The following is a 20,243-nucleotide window of genomic DNA, read 5'->3' on the forward strand; positions in this document are numbered from 1 at the left end:
ATGCTAAATAGAATAGGCATATCAGCAGCAAATGGCTAGCCTCTAGAGGAAATTTGAACCCTTTGAAAGCTGGTGGGGTAGGCCCAAAGAACTGGTTGAAGGGCTGGGAGAAAACTTTCCCCGGTATTGTTTCCTCACAGTACATACCATTATTAATGTAAGCACAAAAACATACACTTAGCGTGTGATAGCCTTGTATCCATGTGCCCGCCTTCCAGAGAAAGTTAAAAATCAATTTCCTCACCTTATTAACCTATAGTGCAAATCGGAGACCACCCACAGCAGCCTTAGTCATAGGATCCATGTTTAGAAAAGGAACTGCAAATGAGAAAAGTATAGCCACAACCATGTGCCACCTGAATCAGGGTAGTCTAGACCACATGGTGCCGCCTAACGAGATTTCTATATTCAGCACACAAAAACTAGGTTACTCAGGAAGTGTTATTCCTTAGGAAGTGTTATTCCTTTTTCACCCTTTCCTCTTGAAGCCCTCTGGCCTCACATTGGGTGCCAAAATCTGTCTTGGTTTGAAAGACAGGTGTCTGCCAAGGAAGGCAGAAGCCTCCCTTGGAATGGAGAATATGACCCCCTTCCCTCTGAATTATTATAACTTTGGGCTTTCAGAAAAAGATGTGGGAAAAGGACTAACAGTTCTTCACTAGTATGTATGTGTATAAAAAGGCAAACAAATAGCAACAATGGCAGCAACAACAAACAAAAAAACCCAGAAAACTCAATATACAGTTTTTTCCCACTCTTTAAGAAATTTCCCCTTTGGTGTAGTGATGGTCAGAGCCGGCAGGGGCATTGGTGGGCTCCCAGTGGGCAGGGCAGGTGCAATGATTCCCCTGGCAGCTTGGTCGAGACAGGAAGTCATGGGTGGCAGCTGGTCTCGATTGCAGGGCTACCACGCAGAGGTGGCCAATACGAGGACACTTCACATGTCAGCTCCAAATGGCCGGGAAACAAAAAAAAAGAATTAAGCAGACTTGCAGTGCAGGAAAACAGCAGCAGACTGGCATCTCGGAGTCCAACACACAGGAGTGGCCGCAGCAACACGTCGCAGGCAGAGGGTCTGGTGGGAGCCAGTCCCAATGTTTCGGCATCACACATGCTGGTTCTGAGCTCTGAGCAGCCAGGTGGCAGGGAAAATGGCAAACAGCTCCTTCCTCCCCTGAACCCAGAAGCTTCACTGATCAAAAACCCAGCCAAACCTCCGGGGTAGCCCACTCCCCTTTTTTTTCTCATGTTATCACTTGCAACCCCCGCCCAGGGCCATTTAAATGGAATGTTGTAACGCCCAGCAACATCCTTGTTTTCTCAAGTATCAGTAGTTATTGTTTCCTAGCAACTTATGGGACAAAATTCCATGAGAGAAAGAAACATAAGGAAAAACCCTCACCCCCAACACAACCACGGAAACCTCCTTGAAGAACTTCTGACTGTAAGTCAAACCGCTGAGATTTGATAAAGGGAATCAATCACCTTCAATCACCTAAGGCCCAGGGAGAAAAAAACAAGTAAACAAGGAAAAGAATGCCAGCCAAACCCAGAAGCTGTGCTAACAATAATATATGGTTTGTTTCAGAGTGGAGGAGGCCATAGCCCACAGACCCATTTTGCTGGGAGCAGGTTTGCACAGATTTCCCTGCCAGCCAAGGTGGGGGGGAGGAAGTTTCGGTGTGTGGTAACCTCTGTTCAGGGGCAGTGAACCCATTCTCCCTTACACAAACTGGCTATGGAACCCCCAACCCTGGGGAGGCTACATCCATGGGAAATTAATGTGAAGATCAGCTGAGGGGGTGCCATAAAGCCATCAAATGCCCCCGAAGTGCCCCCCAGAGGAATTCCTGAAGCCTTGCACCACTGGACTGCATGTGATGCAACATATCCGGAGTCTCTTGTGAGAGACTTTAGAAAATCCCCCCTGCCTCGGGAGGTGCCTGGGTTTTCCTACCTAGCCTGAGCTATATGAACTGTGAAAAATGCATATTATATGGTTGGGTCTGTCACAGACATCTTTCATGAAAAATCCTTTCTTAGGATTTTTCCTTGTGAGAAGCTGCAGTTTCAGCAACCAAAAGTAAACAATGGTTATCTGCTGCTGTGGAATGCAACAGGTAGACCCGTGATTGGTCTCCTGTGGATGTTTGGATTTCCTGACCACTCATGGCAGAGCTGGCTCTTGCTCTCTGTCTGAGACACAGATCTTTGTTATTCATTCTTTTCTATTCTTAGCTTAGCTAGCTTCTGAAGAAACCTTTTCCTTTCTATTTCTTTTTAGTATAGTCTTAATGTAACATATATATCATAAAATAATAAATCAAGCCTTCTGATCATGGAGTCAACATTCTCGTCTCTTCTTCATCCTGAAAACCCTTGTGACCACGGTCACATGGGTCTTTGCAAATATTAAAATAAATACTATATGTGTTATGTTGGAAAGTTATGCTGTATTAATTTTTTTGTAGTGCTGTATTAATCCTTTTAAGTAGTGTGGTAAATATAGTTTTTAGGCTACAGCATAATATTAAAATTGAAACTATGTGATGTAAGATACTTTTTTTAACTAGCTCAAGGAATGGATAAGATAATCAAGAAATTCTTTACATAGAGATAACAGCAACAAGACACCAAAATTACAAGAGAAAAATTATTGCCTCCTTATCGGGAAAACCCAGACTTTGTGGAGACTGAGACAATGGATTTACAAGATGGAGGGGGGGAGCAGACTTTAAACAGAAGCACCCTTATGTTGAAAGGAATATTTGAATCATGTATGAGATATATGAATATGCAATAGGCTATTGCTTTTAAGGGTTAATCCTTTGTTAGCAAAGTGTGTTCTGTGGCAGAGCAGAGCACCTGGACTCTGTAATTCTTTGCTTTTTGTTGTCTTTTATTGGCCTTTGTCCAAATTCTTATTGTCCTAATTCTTATTACTATTTTATTATTAATAAACTTCTAAAATTTTAACACAAGTGATTGGCGTTTTTCACATGAACCCATTGGATTCTATGCTTTTCGAAGGGGGATCATCACCACCAAGACCAGATGGAGAGGGGCAACGGAACATTGTTGAGATCCACGGATGGTGATATTTTCTTTATTTGGTCTCTGTCACTCTCCTTCTGTCGCCTCTACCCTTCCTTCCTTCCTTCCTTCCTTCCTTCCTTCCTTCCTTCCTTCCTTCCTTCCTTCCTTCCTTCCTTCCTTCCTTCCTTCCTTCCTTCCTTCCTTCCTTCCTTCCTCTTTCTCTCATATTGTTGGGGTTTTAGGAGTTCTCCTTCTGGTTTTTTTCCTCTTAAGGAATTTTCCCCCATAGGTGTTGACAACTGGATACTTAACAAAGACAAAAGACGATGTCAGCTCAGGGGAGGGGTGCAGTTGGCTACTCTCTCTTTACCTGAGGTGGGGTGCAGCCCCTAGCCCACACCTTCACTCTCTCACTCACACACTCTCTCTTTCTCTCTGTTGGCTTCGGGGGAGGACGGTTGAAGCTGATGCTTGGGGAAGGGAATTTGCTGACATCGCTGTAGTCTAGCCCAGTCCTGCTTCTACTGCCGTGGGGTGAACCTTGGCTCATGAGAGCAGCCACTGAACTGAAACCTTATTAACAACCATCTCACTAAAAGAAGGACTTTTCACCATCTGCTCGGGTGCCTGGGATCCTGAGCCCACCTCTCCCAGCCCTTCTTGGAGCCGTGCTGCCATTGCCCCGCCCCCCGCCATTTCTTCAGCACTGCTCCGAGCTTTTGCTACACTAGCCACGCACCCCCTGCCTGCTGAGACATCCTGGGACTCCCACTACAGCTCCAGAGTTTGATATATTTCCTCCACTGTTATAGATGGATAATGAGATGATTTGCTCTTGCAATCAAGGGATGAATATTGTATGAATATTAGGAGAAGCTTTAGTGATGTATAGTTATGTTATTGTAGCTTAGATGTCCTCTGTTCTCCCCATAGTTCCCTTCCCCCCCTCCCCCCATATTGTTGCCATCAGACAGCCTGGTTTATCTAGGACAGGTAGAAAGACATGTACATGTGCCCTTTGCCCCTTACATGGGGCAGTTGGGAATGGAAAAGCTTGTTGTTAAGGGGGCGCAGCATGACAACACCTGACCCTCCAATCAAGTTGCAAGAAAGCAGTCTCCACCAATAAACTGCAAAGAAGAGTTGACTGACAGACTTTGGGAGGGGCCAGGGTTGGCTGATGCAACCCCCCCCCGGGGTATAAAAGACTGAGCATCCATCTTGAAGATGAACCAACCATGTGGTAGGCAGCCATGAGGGCAGTTCCCAGCACTGCAATTTTTCCTTATTTAGTCCTTTTTTGAATTTTTGCTAAGGTTTAATAGACCTTTAAAAAATTTTAAAGTGAGCAGTTGTCTCTCACATCTACCACCCTGGGATTGTTGCTCATTCCTGCTGTTCCAGCTTGCCATGTGAGAGTCCTGCTAGAGCACTGGGATTGGGTGCCCCAGGGGGGGTTTGTGAAGCAAGCCTCACTTCCATCCCTTCCAGTCTCAGTCAAGCCACCATTAACACATGCTCCCCGAGCTTGAGCTGGAGCACCCCCTGCAACACCAGGGAAATCATCACACCTGCCCTGCCCACTGGTAGCCACGAGCGCCCCTGCCGGCTGTGACCATCACCACACAAAAAGGGAAAGTGCCTGTGGCTGAGAAGGCTGTTACTGGGTTTCTGGTTCTGTTTGTTGTTAATGCCATAGTTGTTTGTTTGCATTATTATACATACTAGTAAAGAACTGTTATTCCTATCCTCATATCTTTGCCTGAGAGCCCCTTAATTTCAAAATTATAATAATTTGGAGGGAAGGGGTTTACATTTTCCATTCCAAGGAAAGCTCCTGCCTTCCTTAGCAGACACCTGTCTTTCAAACCAAGACATATTTTCTATCAAATAAAACCCATACTATTGACATTGGGATATGGTCTCATCTGTACCTTAATTTGGGTGGAGGCATTTCTAATAACTTTAATAACCGGACCATGACAAGTTGAAAGGGAGTCTCATTGGTAATGAGGTTCACACATTTGAGGATCTGGTGGCCACAAGTTCATTGCAAGGTCTGCAGTGGGGGAAGGTCCAACCATAGCCTCTTCTCTCCTTTTTGCCTTGGTTTTCTTGCAAGGAAATGGGGAATGCTGAGAGCAGCCCTTTGCCAAAAAGTATATTGAGATTGATGGACAACAAAACACTGCAGCGTTGTTTCATCTCTGGCTGTCTTCCCAGGGGGCAGCTTTTGCATTGTTTTCCCATAACTGTTCCTACAGCTGATTGACCCAACAGCACCTTATGTTTGAAGAGGATTTTGCTGCCGGGTTGGTTAAAAATAAATGTCACACTGATGCCTTAAGTTTAAGCTTTCATATTTTCCAGATTCTGTACTGCATTATTATATAACTGAACTTCATATAAAGTGTTAGCAAGTTCTCTTCACAGTTTAGTTAGACGAAACAATCCTTTTCCAGCCTGAGAACCGAGGACACCATTGCAGCTTCAGGTCCAAAAAGTATAAACAACAGTGAATTGAGGAGAGTAATCTGGGAGGATGGGACTTCATAACCTGAAGCTGTAATTGGACAATTAACCCCAATATGTAAATGGACCAAAACTTATAAGACTGTTAAAACTCGTGACCGGTCATCCATCTTGGGTAGAGCCATGGCCGGGCTCTTATACTGCCCAAGGTGTATCCTTTGAAGGCCTTTCTAATAAATACATACTTTATTCGTTTAACACTGTCTAGCCTCTGTTACAGGTAGCCTTTCTAGGCATCAACATCATCAGCTACCAAAGCAACACCAATACAACCAAGGTGATCAAGGTGCAATGGGTGGAGCACCACAAAAATGATCAGAGGGCGGGAGTAGCTCTCCTATGAGAAAAGGCTAAGAGGGTTGGGGTCGTTCAGCCTGGAGAATGCTCTGGGGTGACCTTATTGCAGCCTTTCAGCACCTAAAGGAAGAGAAAAAAAAAGGTGGGGACAGACTTTTTATCAGGGCCTGTTGCGATTGGACAAGGGGTGATGATTTTAAACTGAAAGAGGGTAGAAGATAGATACTAGATAGAAGGTACAAAATTTTTATGATGAGGGTTGTGAAACAGTGCCACAGGTTGCCCAGAGAGGTGATGTATGCCTGCGCTGGTTTGAAAGTAAATCAGTGTGAGAAATGAACCCCACACAAATACCTTTCAAGAGATTTCAAGTCAGAGTTACATTTTGATAGAAAGATTACAATAAATGCAAGGATACAGAAAAACTGGCTTAAAACCACAAAGTCAGAGTGCAACCTGGCCCCTGTTGGTCAGGGTGATGGTCACAGTCCGATTAAACAGTGGTTGTAGCGCTGTTGAAGTGATGGTTGCAGTCTTGTCAAAAGTGGTGGTCCTGAGGAAGGTCTGGTCCTCCCGTGGAAGTTCAGGTCCTCCTCTGGATGTCCACTGGTGGTGGTGTCCCAAGTCTCTAAACTGCCCAGATTATATACAGTGGAGTTCAGGTGGTACCTTCCCCAGGGCGGGGAGTTTCACAATGGAATTATGCAATCCTATGAGTCAGAGGATATTTTTGGAGTCCTTAAAGGTTGTTCCAGCTGCCTATTAGGCTGATGCCTTTCTGGTTCATTATGGCCCATTAGCAGAGAGAGACCCCTTCAGGATGGGTGGGACTGTGCTGCTGCTTTTCTGGAGGGAGTTATCAGGGCTGAGTGATTGGTGAGAAGAAAAAGAAACAATATGCTGCATTGCAAGGTTGCCCCTTTTTCCTTATCTCATTTAACAGCCGGCTCATAGCCTGAGGGGTGGGGTGTGCACTGGACAGCTGTTTCAAACAACCCACCATTAACAGTTCACGGGGAATAATGTAGATGGGTGTAGAATACATAGTTTGGTTACACCTCACCCTCAGGTAACCCAAGACAATGCCCCTGAAAACATTCAAGGCCATTCTGGACGGGGGGTCTGAGCAACCTGGTCTAGTGGAAGGTGTCCCTGCTCATTGCAGGGTGTTTGGACTAGACTCCCTTCCCTTCCAACCCAAACCATTATATTGATCCCAGAGCAGGCACTGCTAAATGCTTCTGTTGATATTCTTATGGTCTTGCTTTCAAAATGGCAAAACCTGTTTTAAATGCTGACTCCCACTTTGCTGAACACAACCTAAGAGCTAAGGTAGTGCTCAACAGGCACTTAGACTACAGGCACAGCCACATGAGAACATTAACTCTCATGATGTAAAAAGGATTGTTCAAAATAAGCAAAAGGAGATATTTCTTCACGTAATGCACAGATAAACTGTGGAGATATGCTATAGGAAATGTAAGTACAAGGAGTTTACAAGGCTTCAAAAAGCACACTGCCCAATTCATGAAAGGAAAATCCATCAGGAGCTACTGTATACAAAGGTGCTCGAATGTGGTGCTGCAGATCCTCAAAGTGTAAATTCCTGGAGAATCATTCCCTTAAGACCATAAAGTCCAAACATTAAGAAAAGGAGAGCACTGCTGGGAAGCAGCATTACATGCGTACCCTGTTCTCACACTTCTGGAGTCCATTACTGGTCACCAAGCCAGGTGGTCTGGTGTGACCCATAACAGCTCTCCTCCTGATCTTACTGATCTCCTAACCAGCTCAGCACACCACTTGCACATCTAATTGCAAATTAAAAACTCCTGCCCCACTGATGATGCAGGATTGCACGGAAAGCACGAGTTATCTCCTAACTGGGTGGAGGGGTTGCAGCACAAGGCACTCTGCACGCACAGCCAGCAGCACACACCGGCAATTACTGTGGTTCAGCTCACGTGCTGTAATTCATTAAACCACAGTAATGCAATCACCCCACTGAGCCCTTTTAGGAACAAACCACTGAGATAATATTATCCCCTAAGGACCTGCAATTTGGAGAATTAATTTAGTCTAGTAACTCCCAGCAATGTTGCAGGCAATCAAACCAAAAGAAATTACGACCTGTGTCTAAATTGCCTGTAACCAACCCTTCAGGCGATGCCCTGCAACCGCCAGGTCTGCTTGGGCATGTGGAGTAAGTACCAACTTTTTACTCGGGATTTTTATGCATATGAACACTTAATCCTTGAGGAACTTCATTGTGAAGGATTTGGCTACAGAGAGTGGATGCCAGACAATCCCTGTGTTATAGATGGAGAATAAGATGATTGGCTCTTGCAATTAAAAGATAACTATTGTGTGAATATTAAGAGAAGCTTTAAGTGATGTATAGTTATGTTATTGTAGTTTAGATGTCCTCTGTTCTCCCCACAGTTCCCTTTTCCCCCCTGTATTGCTACCATCAGACAGCCGAGGATGTCTAAGACAGGTAAAAAGAAGGTGTGCACGTCCCTTGCATGGGGCAGTTGGGAATGGAAAAGCTTGTTGCTAGGGGGGTGCGGCATGGCAACACCTGATCTCCAATCAAGTTACAAGAAAGCAGTTTCCACTGATAAATGGCAAAGAAGACCTGACTGACAGACTTTGGGAGGGGCCAGGGTTAGCTGATGTAACCCCCCAGGGGTATAAAAGACTGAGCATCCATCTTGAAGATGAACTGGCCATGTGGTACTTACGAGGGCAGTTCCCAGCACTGAAAATTTTTCCTTATGTAGTCCTTTTGTTGTATTTTGTTAAGGTTTAATAAACCTTTTTAAATTTTCAAAGTGTGCAGTTGTCTCTCACACCTGACAAGAATGTAAGCAGGTAGCTATTGGCCAGTGAGCTGGGTGGTAACCAAACCATAGCCAGTCAGGTTCGAGTGTGGAGTCTTTTGAATAGCCTATATAAGAACTGTGTACACCATTTAATCTCCCTCTGCCACATGAACTATGATGTCATGTTATCTCTCCATCTCCCCCAACTGTGAATTTGGTGAACCCCGACATGAGCCACAAGAAAAGAAAGAAGATGGAGCACCAGAAAGGAACTGATGAGAACTGTGAGGGAAAATACAGCCAGAGCTGCAAAAGAAAAGCTGCCAGAGCTATGAGAGAAAAATAGCCTGGAGAGCTGTGTGAGGAAGGTAGCTGGAGAGCTGCCAACAGCCAAGGACCTATGATCATCCAGACGAGGACATAAAAAGGGTGAGCCACTGCTGGAGACATGGGTGGTCAAATTTCAGCAGAGGACAAAGCTATAGTGAATATTTGGACTCTGAACTTAAGTAAAAGAGGAATTGAGCACGATGAAGAGTCTCTAGAGACTTTCCTACAGTTTTCCAGGAGCCAAGGGGTAGAAATCACCACAGATGCTGCCTTTAGTGTTAAAATCTGAGAATAAGTTGGCCAATTGATTTTTGACTCTGCCTCCAGAGGCTACAAAGCTGCTATAAGTGTTTTAATTACCTGAAGGATATTGATGGATACATTAAAATTTATAAAAGCCAAGAGAAACACAAAAGCGGCTGCTAAGATACCAGTGCCGGTCGCTCAAGATAGCAGAGAGCACGTGGCACAAGCACGCGAAAAACCCCAGAAAGGCGTACGCCACGTGCTGCGGACGCTGGTCCCCCAGGATGGCGGATGACAGGTGGCACGAGAGCCACTCGTTCAAGATGGTAGATGCCACGTGGCACAGGAGCTGCCCGCTCAAGATGGCAGAGCCCGTGTGCCGCGGGTACAGCCTGCTGAAAGATCCCGAGATGGTAGAGCGCGGGGGACAGCCCGTGGGGGAAGAGATACAGCACTGGGCATGCGGAGGAGCAGTTAAAGGGGGAACAGCTGTTATTCAAACTCCCTAGCCCCGCAGTGCCAGCGCGCCATGGTATCGGGGCCAGAGTCCCCCCACCACAGGCGCCGGATGCACCTGCACAGCCAGCACGATGGCTGCCCCACCACGAGCGCCAGAAGCCCCTGCAGTGCCAACACAGCGGCCGGGGCTGCCCGCACAACGGCCGGGGTTGTCCCCACCGTGCCTGCAGGAGCCATTTGCCATTTCTTCTACGCCCCGTGTTGCCATGGAAGTGCTCAGCTCACCTCTACCTCGAGCTGATTGGTTCAGTTCCTGAGTCCTGCCGATAGCCCAGCCTTCACTTGACATGCCCACTCGCAGCAGCACCGCACCTCCCAGAGAACCCGGAAGCATCACGGTGCCAGAAACCAGAAGAGAAGCCAGCAGCTCAGGCGCCAGAGCCCTCTCGGCACCACGCATGCCCGTGCCATGCACAGAACCGCCAGCGCCCGAGCTTTTGTATTCTGGAGGACTGTGTGAGGCGCTCATGGTGCATGCGGCACCTGCAGACGGAACAAAGAGAGATGCTTGTGCTTCCTGCGCCGCCAGTGAACGACCGTAAGTCTGCCGGGGCTGCGGGAGGAGAACCAGAAGATGGCCCCTGGTCCCCCAATCTGTTTGATACTGGAGGGGACCCTGACAGTATCACAAAAGAGCTCTCACCACCCCGCGCCATGAAGCATCAGCTGGAGCCGTGTCGCGGCGAGTGGCTGGAGCCGGGAGAGCCCATTTTGATAGCATGTTCGCTCTCTGTTTGCCTTCAGTGAGAATGGAGCGGCGGCGGCATTGGTGGGAGGAAGGGGGGGTGCAGGGCTGCAGGGGCCGCTACAGCAAGCACGTGGCACCAAGCACATGGTGGTGACCACATGGCCACGCCGCGCTGGTGACCACGTAGCACAGGCAGGGGATGGCAGCAAGCGGCGGGCCACCTTCACAGCGGGTCTGACAAGATGCCCGCAGTTCTCTGCGTGTGGGCAGTGAGGAAGCGACCCAGGGAGCCTGGCAGCGCTGGCAGGGGGCAGCGCCAGCAGGAGCAGTGCTGCGTCCCTGCTCCCCACACACAGCAGGCTTTGCCCAGTGAGGCGCAGCCACCATCTTCTGTGCTGTCAGAGCCCTGCGTGCCGCCCAGGGAGGTGTCGCCACCATTGTGTGTGCCGGCAGAGCTCTGTGAGCCGCCCCAGAGCGGCCCCTGACCTGCGCCACTCCTGCTACAGCCAGGGCTCCTGTCTCCTGTGGACCCTCATGAGCTGACACTATGCTGGACCTTTATTATTAAGATTGACTTTTTTACCATAGCACCTTGTAACCCCAAAAGCATTGCTCTGATTGCTTTTTGTGATAGATGCTCCTGTAATAATTCTAAATTGTAAGCTATCTTCTCAAACGGAAATTATCTGATATGTTTTTTCAAAGTACCCTTTCCTGGAAGAACAGCTCCCACCTTGCTACTTCCCTAATGTGGAAAAGGTTATCACTGCAATGAAAGACCTAGCCCTCTCATTCTAAAGCAATTTTTGACTCAGGGCTTATCATCTCTTGAAACCACTTAGGGAGTTAATGTTAATATAATTGTAATGTCCCAAGCCTAGATTTATATACCTTCTGTGAAGGAAAATTGACAAATTTAAGTATTGTCAAGTCATTTTTTGCTTTTGTTAAAAACTAACTTTATGTTTTCACTGAATGACTGTTCATTAGAGAAATTCAAGGTTAGCTGTGTGATTATAGTGTATTTTTGGAATCGGCATTAATAAATAGAGTTTTTATTAAGGAATTTGGTTGTAAGATAATTATTTAATGTTACTTATATGCATTCCTTTAGGTATATTAATAAAAGTTTGCTCATAGGTATTTTAGGGAAACCCTCTCAGTCAAGGCTTAAGGCTCTGGCTAAGCCCTAGTCCTGGCTGACTGGGGATCATACCGTTAGACCCACATGTTTCTGCACTGAAAGTGTAATCAAGTAATTTTGACTTGCTAATTTGATCTTACAAAAGCTGGACCCCCCCTTTTTTTGAAGTAAACTTGGAAACCTTGTGCAGAAAAAGTTCTCCAACTCCTTACTGCAAAATGAGGCTCCTCAGCAATGGCAGACCCTGGATGATGGTAAAGCATTTAGGCAGTTATAAGTATTACTTTGATGATTTTTGTTCAGTAGTGCTTGTTGTTTACTTAGCTGTATTGTTTTACTGTTCATAATAAGAAAAGTGCATGTTATGCTGAACACCTGTCTTGGTTCAGGGCAAATTTGGGAGAGAACCCCTTAGGGGTTCCTCTAGAAAAGCAGATTCAATTGGCCTCTCTCCTAACCGGTTTGGGAAGAAATACCTCTTTAGAGAAAAGTGGAAAAAACTGTTTATTTAACAATAAAACTTCTTGCTGCTCCAAAAGAGATGACAAACTCAGAAAAGTCCCCTCCCTGGGTTGCAGCTTCGCTCACTCAGTCTCTTATCAGTCCCTCTGGTGCTGGAAATGCCGCAGCCCAGGCCTGGTCTGGTGGGCCACAGGTGTGAGCTGCCAGTGCTCTTTTGGTGTTCAGTCCAGAGCAGGTTTAAACAGGTCCAAAGAAAAGGGAAAAAAACCTACAGTCCAGGGAACTTTTTTGCCTCAGCTAGCTAAAACTAACTAAAACAAAGGAGAGCTCTGTCCCGCTGTCTGTCCCTCCACAGACAACACAGTCCAGGAGCAGGAATGTGGAGGAGTGAGTGCAGTGTCTGAAAACAAACCGCGCGCTTCTTCTCTCCCCCCTTCACTCTCTGCAACAAGTCTTAAAGGTGCAAAACTTATTATTCAGCATAAACAGAGCAGACAATTGGGGATAAAAGCATCATATAGTCAACCCAGGACAACACCCTTCTGAATTTGATAAATTATGTTCGTGTCATAGTTGTTAAGGCAGAAAACAGGTAGGCACTGATAACCTGTTCAGCTACCACAGCAAACAGAGCTTATCTGCCTTGACGTAAACACATCTAAATGGTACTATACAGTGGAATGGGAATCAAAGACTGGAAAAATTATCAGCCTGGTTGCTCAGTGCTATGCTCCTTCTGCATTTTCTGTTTCTGTGTCTAAAAGCAGATGCAAATGTAAAAAAAATCAAATACAGGATGCCTACAAATATGCATTTTGATTGACTAGTGCTCACCAGGTCAAGGCCTGCACAAGCATTGAAGCCCTTTAAATGACTCTGATCTATCATTCACTGATGTTTATGATAATTTTGTTCATATTCACAGCGATCCTTAAAAAAACTATTGTATTCCAGCCTGACATCCAGCATTCATCCTGAGTAAAAGCTTAAGGCTTCTTAAAGGATTGTCCAAAGATACTGTAATCCACTGAATTTTTATCAGTGAGGCTGACTAACAAATTTTTACTCTGAAGTCATATGTATTAATCTCAGCAGCCCAAACTATTTACGGAGTTGTAGGCTGCTATCACAAACTCACCTGGGCCAGGCTGTGCAGCTGAACATGCATGAAACAGCTGCCTTGACACTTATCTGTGAGGAGAAGTGCCTCCTTGCCTGCAACACTAAAATTGAACTGAATTTTTAAGGTAATTGCCTTAATTGTCAAAGAATTAAAGCATCAGTGGGGTTCTGATCTGTGACCAATTTTCTCTTTGATTACAACAGACAACATTAATTATTTCCTCTCTTTGGCAGACTGCCTGTCCATCCACAATACTCAGATTTCTTATCCCACCACCACAAGTGGGAAACAAGTGATTCCATGGAATCAGCAGTGAGTCTCTCAGCCTCAGCAAGTTCAGACCAGCAAGATATTTAGGAAAAACTGTCAATGCAAATGTCAGATAAATTAACTGGCAAAGTTTACAGTGGTCAGCTGTGGATGTGACAGTCTAGTCAGAGAGAGAGAGAAAGCTAGATAAGCTTTCCCATGAGTTGGCCTGGGAAGCTTTAGGGAGCTGGAGAGAAAGAATGATAATCAAATGGAAACAATCTGCAGGTGGTGTTTTGTGATAAGCTGGTTTGCCCATAAGGTTGTTTACAGATGGGTCGTTTCTTAATTAGCCAATGGTGACGGTGTTTTGATTAAAGGACCAATCAGGTCCACCTGTAGCAAACTAGAGTATAAAAAGGAATGGGTTCTTAATAAAGTTATTATTGCTTTCTGAGAATCCATGGAGTGTGTCACTCATATATCCATGTCATCTCTGACTCAATGGTGACAGGCAGCTCCTCAAACTCAGTTAGAGGAAGTTCACTGAGAACTATTAAACTACAGTAATTCTGGTAAAGTTTGAACATATTCTAATGGTCTGCATATACCAGATATGCAAAGAGCATCTGTTAAGTGCATCTGCAAAAGGTAATTAAGAAAGTAAGAAAATTGTCACTGAGTTTAAATTTGTCCTAGTATCTGCCCTAATATTTTTTAACATATAAATTCTTCCTTTTTGTGAGAAATACGCATTTTATTGGAAAAATCAGGGCATCAAGCAGTGAAATATTGTGGCTTACCACTGTAGATCTGGTCTTTTACCTGAGCTGAATTCAGTCCAGTTCGATTTACGTACCACAGATGAGTGCTAGAGACAACTGAACACACAATGCATGCTTAAAAGAAACCAGACATGACTAAGCCAGAAATTATGGAATTGTTTATATAAAAAATGGAATAGCATGTGAACATCTAGTACTTTCTTGTATGAGCTGCTGGAAAGAATTCAGGAAAATATAATTCCAGTATTAGCTAAAGGAAGATAGGACAAGCCATTGTTGAGCATGCACATGGCACTTTAAAGCATGTCCTTGAAAAACAGAAAAGAAGGATGTGTGGTGAGACCCTGCAGAGTAGGGTGGCCAAAGCCCTGTACACTTTAAACCATCTAACAATATCGCAAACCTCCCCAAACCCTGTCATCTTAAATCATTTCTTGTTATTACAGTCCTCTAGTGGCGTCCAGTTACCTAAACCTAAGGTATTGGTACAGGACCTCATCACTAACAAATGGGAAGGCCTTTGTGACCTTGTCACTTGGGGGTGCACATATGCATGTACTTCCAGAGATGCTGGCATTCGATGGGTACCTGCTCAGTGTGTGCGACCTGCTCTATGCTCTGCTCTGGACTGCAACCAACAACACCTCTCTGACAGCCCCTCAGCAGATGCCATAGAACAGTAACCAGAACAACTTTCTGCACCAGCTGGATGTAAATCTGAGATCTTTGGAATGACAACTCACCTGTGACTTCACCTGGACCTCAAAAGTTGGATACTTTAAGGACATTACTAGCAAAAGGAAATGATACCTCTGATAGTTTTAAATGTTACCTCTGGTAGTTTTAAAGTTGGTTTGTTTGTAACGTTCAAGTTGTAAGTTTCAAGTAATTAGGCTGCGGTGTGCCACCCAATACAATGGTGCTTTTGATCACTCCTGGACACGATCATAAAAATTTTGATGGGACACACCAATAGCTAGAAAGATTAGGCTTGTCAAGTCATCCTGGATTGGCTATATGATGCTTGTATCCCCAGTTGTCTGTTCTGTTTATGCTAGATAATAACTTTTGCACCTTTAAGACTGATTCCAAGTGTGAAGGGGGGGAGAGAAGAAGCGCAGTTTGTTATCAAAAACTGCACTTTCTCCCCTGCATCCTTCTACTGGACTGTATTGTCTGCAGCACAGACAGCAGGAGAGAGCTCTCCTTTACTTTTAGTTAGTATTAGCTAGCTGAAGCAGAAAAGTTCCCTAGACTAGTTTTTTCTTTTTCTTAGAACTGTTTAAACCTGCTCTGGACTAAAAACCCAGAAGAGCACCAGCAGCTCACACCTGTATCCCACCAGGCTGGGCCTAGGCTGCAGCATTTCCAGCGCTGGAGAGACTAATAAGAGACTAAGTCAAGCTATGGCCCACAAAGGGGACTTTCTAAGTTTGTCATCTCTTCAGAGTGGCGAGAGGTTATATTGTTTCCATTGTTCATTTTCTTTTTGTGCTGGTAAACGCTTTACCTGTTAAATAAACAGGTTTTTTCCACTTTTCTCCAAGGAAATATTTTCCCAAACCAGTTGGGGGAGGGGCCGTTTGAATCTGCTTTCTAAAGGAGCCCCTTGTATTAAGTTGAAAGATGTAGCTGGGGGTGTGTATTCTAATTTGCCATCTGTTAGATGTGGGGCACTTATCTTCTGTTAATTGGGCAGTTTTCTTTATCTCTTCCACAACCAATCCTCCCTCTGGGAAATATCTTCTGTTAATGAGCCATTGAGTGTCACTTCAGTAACTGATAAAATCACATCATTCCATTGTGAGAAGCTCTGCCCAAGGGGAGGAGCCAAGCATTCCCACCTGGATATAATCAGAGATTTAGAACAACAGAGATACTCTTGTCCTACTGGATTCCCAGAGGAGCAGCTTTCTTCTCCACTAGATTCCCAGAGAAAGACCAGGCCCATCTACACCACCACCGGACCTTCAAAAGAAAGCTACACTTTTCTACAGGATCACTGCTTCAACAGAACCACACCTATCACTCCAAGAAGATTGCAGCCACCATTTAATTGGACTGCAACCAACACCCTGACCAACAGGATGTCAGGTCGGATTCTGACTCTAGTCGGTGGGGGGTTTTTTGTTTGTACTATTGTATTTATATTTTTAATTTTTCTAGTAAAGAACTGTTATTCCTATTCCCATATCTTTGCCTGACAGCCTCTTAATTTCAAAATTATAATAATTTGGAGAGAGGGAGTTTACATTTTCCATTTCAAGGGAGGCTCCTGCCTTCCTTAACAGACACCTGTCTTCTCAAACCAGATTTTGGTGCCCAACGTGAGGCATGAGGGCATCGAGAGAAAAAGGATGAAAAAGGAATAGGAGTTCTTGAGTAACCTAATTTTTGTGTGCTGATATAGAAACCTCATTAAGTGTCACCATGTGGTCTAGCTTACCCTGGTTTAGGTGGCACATAGTCATGTCTATATTTCTCCCATTTGCACGCCCTTATCTAAACATAGTTCCTATAACTAAAGCTACTGTAGCTATTATCCAGTTTGCTTTATGAATTAATAAGGTGAAAAATTCATAGGTCTTTAACTTCCTCTGTAAGGCAGGCACATGGATTCAGAGCTATCACACACTATCTATGTTTTTGGGGTTACTTTAATAATGGTACCTACTGTGAGGAAATGACACTGGGGAAAATTTTCTCCCAATCCTTTTACCAGCTCTTTAGGTCTGCCCCACCAGTTTTCAAAGGGTTCAAATCCTCTCTAAATGCTAATGATATCATACAGTAGTTGGTGTTGCTGATATGCCCATTAAACCTATTCTATTTAACATTGAGAGATAAGAGAAGACTAACCTAGATAACCACCCTGACACTTACCTGAAAGAAGAGAGATGCTACCCCAGAGCCTGACCTTGCCCCACAACCCACCTCAGAAATGAACCACCCAGATTAGGTGGGGGTTCTAATGAAGGAGATGTGTGAGATAGGCCAGATGCTGAAGGGGCTTCCCTAGGAGCGTGCCCCCCTCTCAAACCACCTTCTGCAAAAGCAGAGCGCAGGCGGCAGAAGCGGCAGGAGGGGAGGGGGCTGCAGGAACTGCCGCGGCAAGAATGCAGTACCGAGGGCATGGGTGTCAGCACATGGCTGCCCTGCGGCGCCAAGCACATGGCGTGGCCATGAGACAGCGGCAGGCAGCAGGCCACCATCAAATGTGGGTCTGGGAGGGTGCCCACAGCTTTCTGCATGTAGGCAGTGAGGGAGGTGACCCGAAGAGTCCAGTGGCGCCGGCAAAAGCAGCACTATGTCCCTGCCCCCTACACACGGTAGGCTCTGCTCGGGAAAGCACAGTCAGCATCTTGTGGGCTAACAAAGCCCTTCAAGCCACTCCCACTGCTTCTGCAACAGTCCAACCTCCATCTGTTGTGGACCCTCGTGAACTGACACTGAAACCTAGCTGAACAAGTAATCCCTTCCTCGGGGAAACTCCAGCATTTGCACAAGCCTTGTACAAAAGCAGCTACGAGCTAAGCCTGTCATTTCTACAGCTAATCCATGGAATTTTTCTAGTTTTTTATTATTCAAATAGAAATTGCTACATGATTTAAGGATTCAGTACTGTTGTTATGCTTGTGTTACCACTACCCCAAACCCTCTTACCATACCACCTTATAACCCTCTGCATTGCTTTGATTACCTTTTATGAATAGATGCTCCTGTAATAATTTTAAATTATAAGCTATTGTAATATATGGTAGAAATAAATCATGCTATTAAAGAATGTATGTTATAAAGATTGTAAAATCCGAAAGGTGTCGCTGACCACATACGGCCCGGCCCGGCCCGAGAGCAGATGTCTATTCAGATTCCAAAGAATTCCTGGACATGGCTAAGATAACGATGGATGTTTTAGCGTAAGAATAGATGCTTCCAGGGCGATGATTACCGGTATCTCGAGTCATCGGAAACCACCTAGGAGCGATCATCGTCCTGCAGATAACATCAATCAAGATAGAAGTCAATCAACACTGACTATCCACCTGGAGACGATCTTTGTCCAGCTCTGCACACTGAAAGAAACAGCGATGAATGTGAAGAGTTAGAAAAGAAATTGGGACTCCTTTGCCTCGGACACAATAAACTGTATAAAACCTCGCCACAAGAAGCGGTTCTCATGAACGGGATAGGGTCCGATGCTACAGAGATCGGATCCAGGTTCACCCAGAGCCGATCCTGGGCTCGACGTTGTCTCTTTGGCTGTGGTGGTTTCGAAGACCGTAATTCGGTCGCGCAGAAAGATTAATAAATCTTTTTGCAATTTTTGATAATTTGGCTCACGATTGATCATTTATAACAGCTATCCTTTCAAGCAGAAATTAACTAATACGTTTTTTCAAGGCACCCTTTTCTGGAAGGGCAGCTTTTACTTTGCCACTTCCCTGATATAGAAAAGGTTACTACTGGCATAAAACACCTAACCCTCTTTCATCTTAAAGCAAAATACTAAAAATGCATAAACTCTTTTGTTAAATATACTGTCCTTAAAATAGATACTATATTTAATTACCTAAAAGTTTTCATGAACTTCACAGTTTTAAATTAAGTGTTTCATTAACAGGTTTCAGTCACAGAGTTTTCTGACTAAGTATTTGTCTCTTGTCACTTTTGTTTACAATGTCTATAAAATAATTTTCTAAATGTTAAAAATCACCAACTACTACCTTTCATATTTGTGCATAGCTAAAACATTTATACCAACTCCTGTTGAAATTAATAGAAAGTTTCTAAATATAGCAAGTCTATCACTGTTATCACTAAAATACTGATTTGCATGTTTTCTTTTTTTTGAACCAAAATCTAACCATGGCTTTTAATAATAAGTTTTTACAGCTAAATATACAGATGCAATATTCATAGAACTGAGGTCATATAAGATTACAAAAAAGGTCAAAAACTATATATAAGAAAGTATAAACAAGAACTTCTAATTAACAAAAAATCATTTGTACTTCAAGAAACATAATAAATGAAAATACATAATCGTCCCAAAAAACGTGTTTAACTGAAATTGTTGATTAGCCCATGTATACTATAAATTCTCATCTTCCCTTTTTAAATTTTCACGGACTCAAACTCAATTTCAAAACTCCTAACAAAAGGAAAAAGCTCATTTACACTACTGCCATTAAGATATGTTAAGTATACTAATGTGAAAAATGCATATTTTATGATTGGCTTTTCACAAATATTAAAATGAATATTATATGTGTTATGTTAGAAAGGTATGCTGTATTAATTTCCTTTAAGTAGTGTGTTAAATATAGTTCAGGTTATAACATAATATTAAAATAAAAACTATGTATGTGAGATATTTTTTTAAGAAAGGAATGAGGTACTCGCACCAGATAGCAGCCACAGGACACCTAAATCTTTCAGAGAAAAAGAATTATTGCTCCATTATCAGGAGAAACTAACTTCTTCCTGCCTTGCTCAGTCATGAAGACGCCATCAGGATTAAGAGGAAGAAGCTGACACTGACCAGACAGACTCCTTTGTTTAAATGGAATTTATGCATCATGTATGAGATGTATGAATATGCAACAGGCTATTGCTTTTAAGGGTCAATCCTCTGTTAACGTGTGTCCTTTTTTGGGCTTATTTTGCCCAGAAAGAGGTACCCGGACTGTCTGTAACTCTTTGTTTTTGTCTCGTATTGTCCTAATCCCAATTGTTCAAATTTTTATTACTCTGATTATATTGCTATTTTTATAACCATTTTATTGCTATTAAATTTTTAAAATATTAAAAACAACTGATTGGCATTTTTTACACTAATAATAGTACAATAACTGTGTAACTTAATTCCTTCCAACCTCAAGAAACAACTTCATAAGTGTTCTTAGATATCAAAATTATTCACCTTTGTATTCTCTGTTCTGTAATACTGTAAACGATCTATATTTATAGAAACAAACAACCCTGTTGGAATGCATAAAATGAAAGC

The 20,243-nt window shown here is 43.9% G+C and overlaps 1 protein-coding gene and 1 long non-coding RNA gene across 8 annotated transcripts in view; both read right to left on the bottom strand.

The window, feature by feature from the left end:
* LOC139598928 (uncharacterized) overlaps positions 1–20,243 on the bottom strand; it is a 567,429-nt gene that overhangs the window by 170,391 nt on the left and 376,795 nt on the right. The gene's annotated exons all lie outside the window — the stretch shown is intronic.
* Positions 1–20,243, bottom strand: part of LOC139598927 (CBP80/20-dependent translation initiation factor-like) — a 283,857-nt gene that overhangs the window by 40,572 nt on the left and 223,042 nt on the right. The window contains exon 4 of one of the 7 annotated variants that reach the window (XR_011682078.1): positions 5,974–5,985. The exons of 3 other annotated variants lie outside the window; for them this stretch is intronic. The gene's annotated coding sequence lies outside the window, so the exon portion shown is untranslated. Of the gene's footprint in view, positions 1–5,973; positions 5,986–6,487; positions 6,499–18,217; positions 18,230–18,297; positions 18,310–20,243 lie in introns of those variants that run through there. 3 more of the 7 variants (XR_011682079.1, XR_011682076.1, XR_011682075.1) reach the window with 3 other exon arrangements.

The sequence above is a fragment of the Agelaius tricolor genome, unplaced genomic scaffold (genome assembly GCF_023055355.1).
Source record: "Agelaius tricolor isolate 1412-34295 unplaced genomic scaffold, bAgeTri1.0.p SCAF_21, whole genome shotgun sequence".
Lineage (NCBI taxonomy): Eukaryota > Metazoa > Chordata > Aves > Passeriformes > Icteridae > Agelaius > Agelaius tricolor.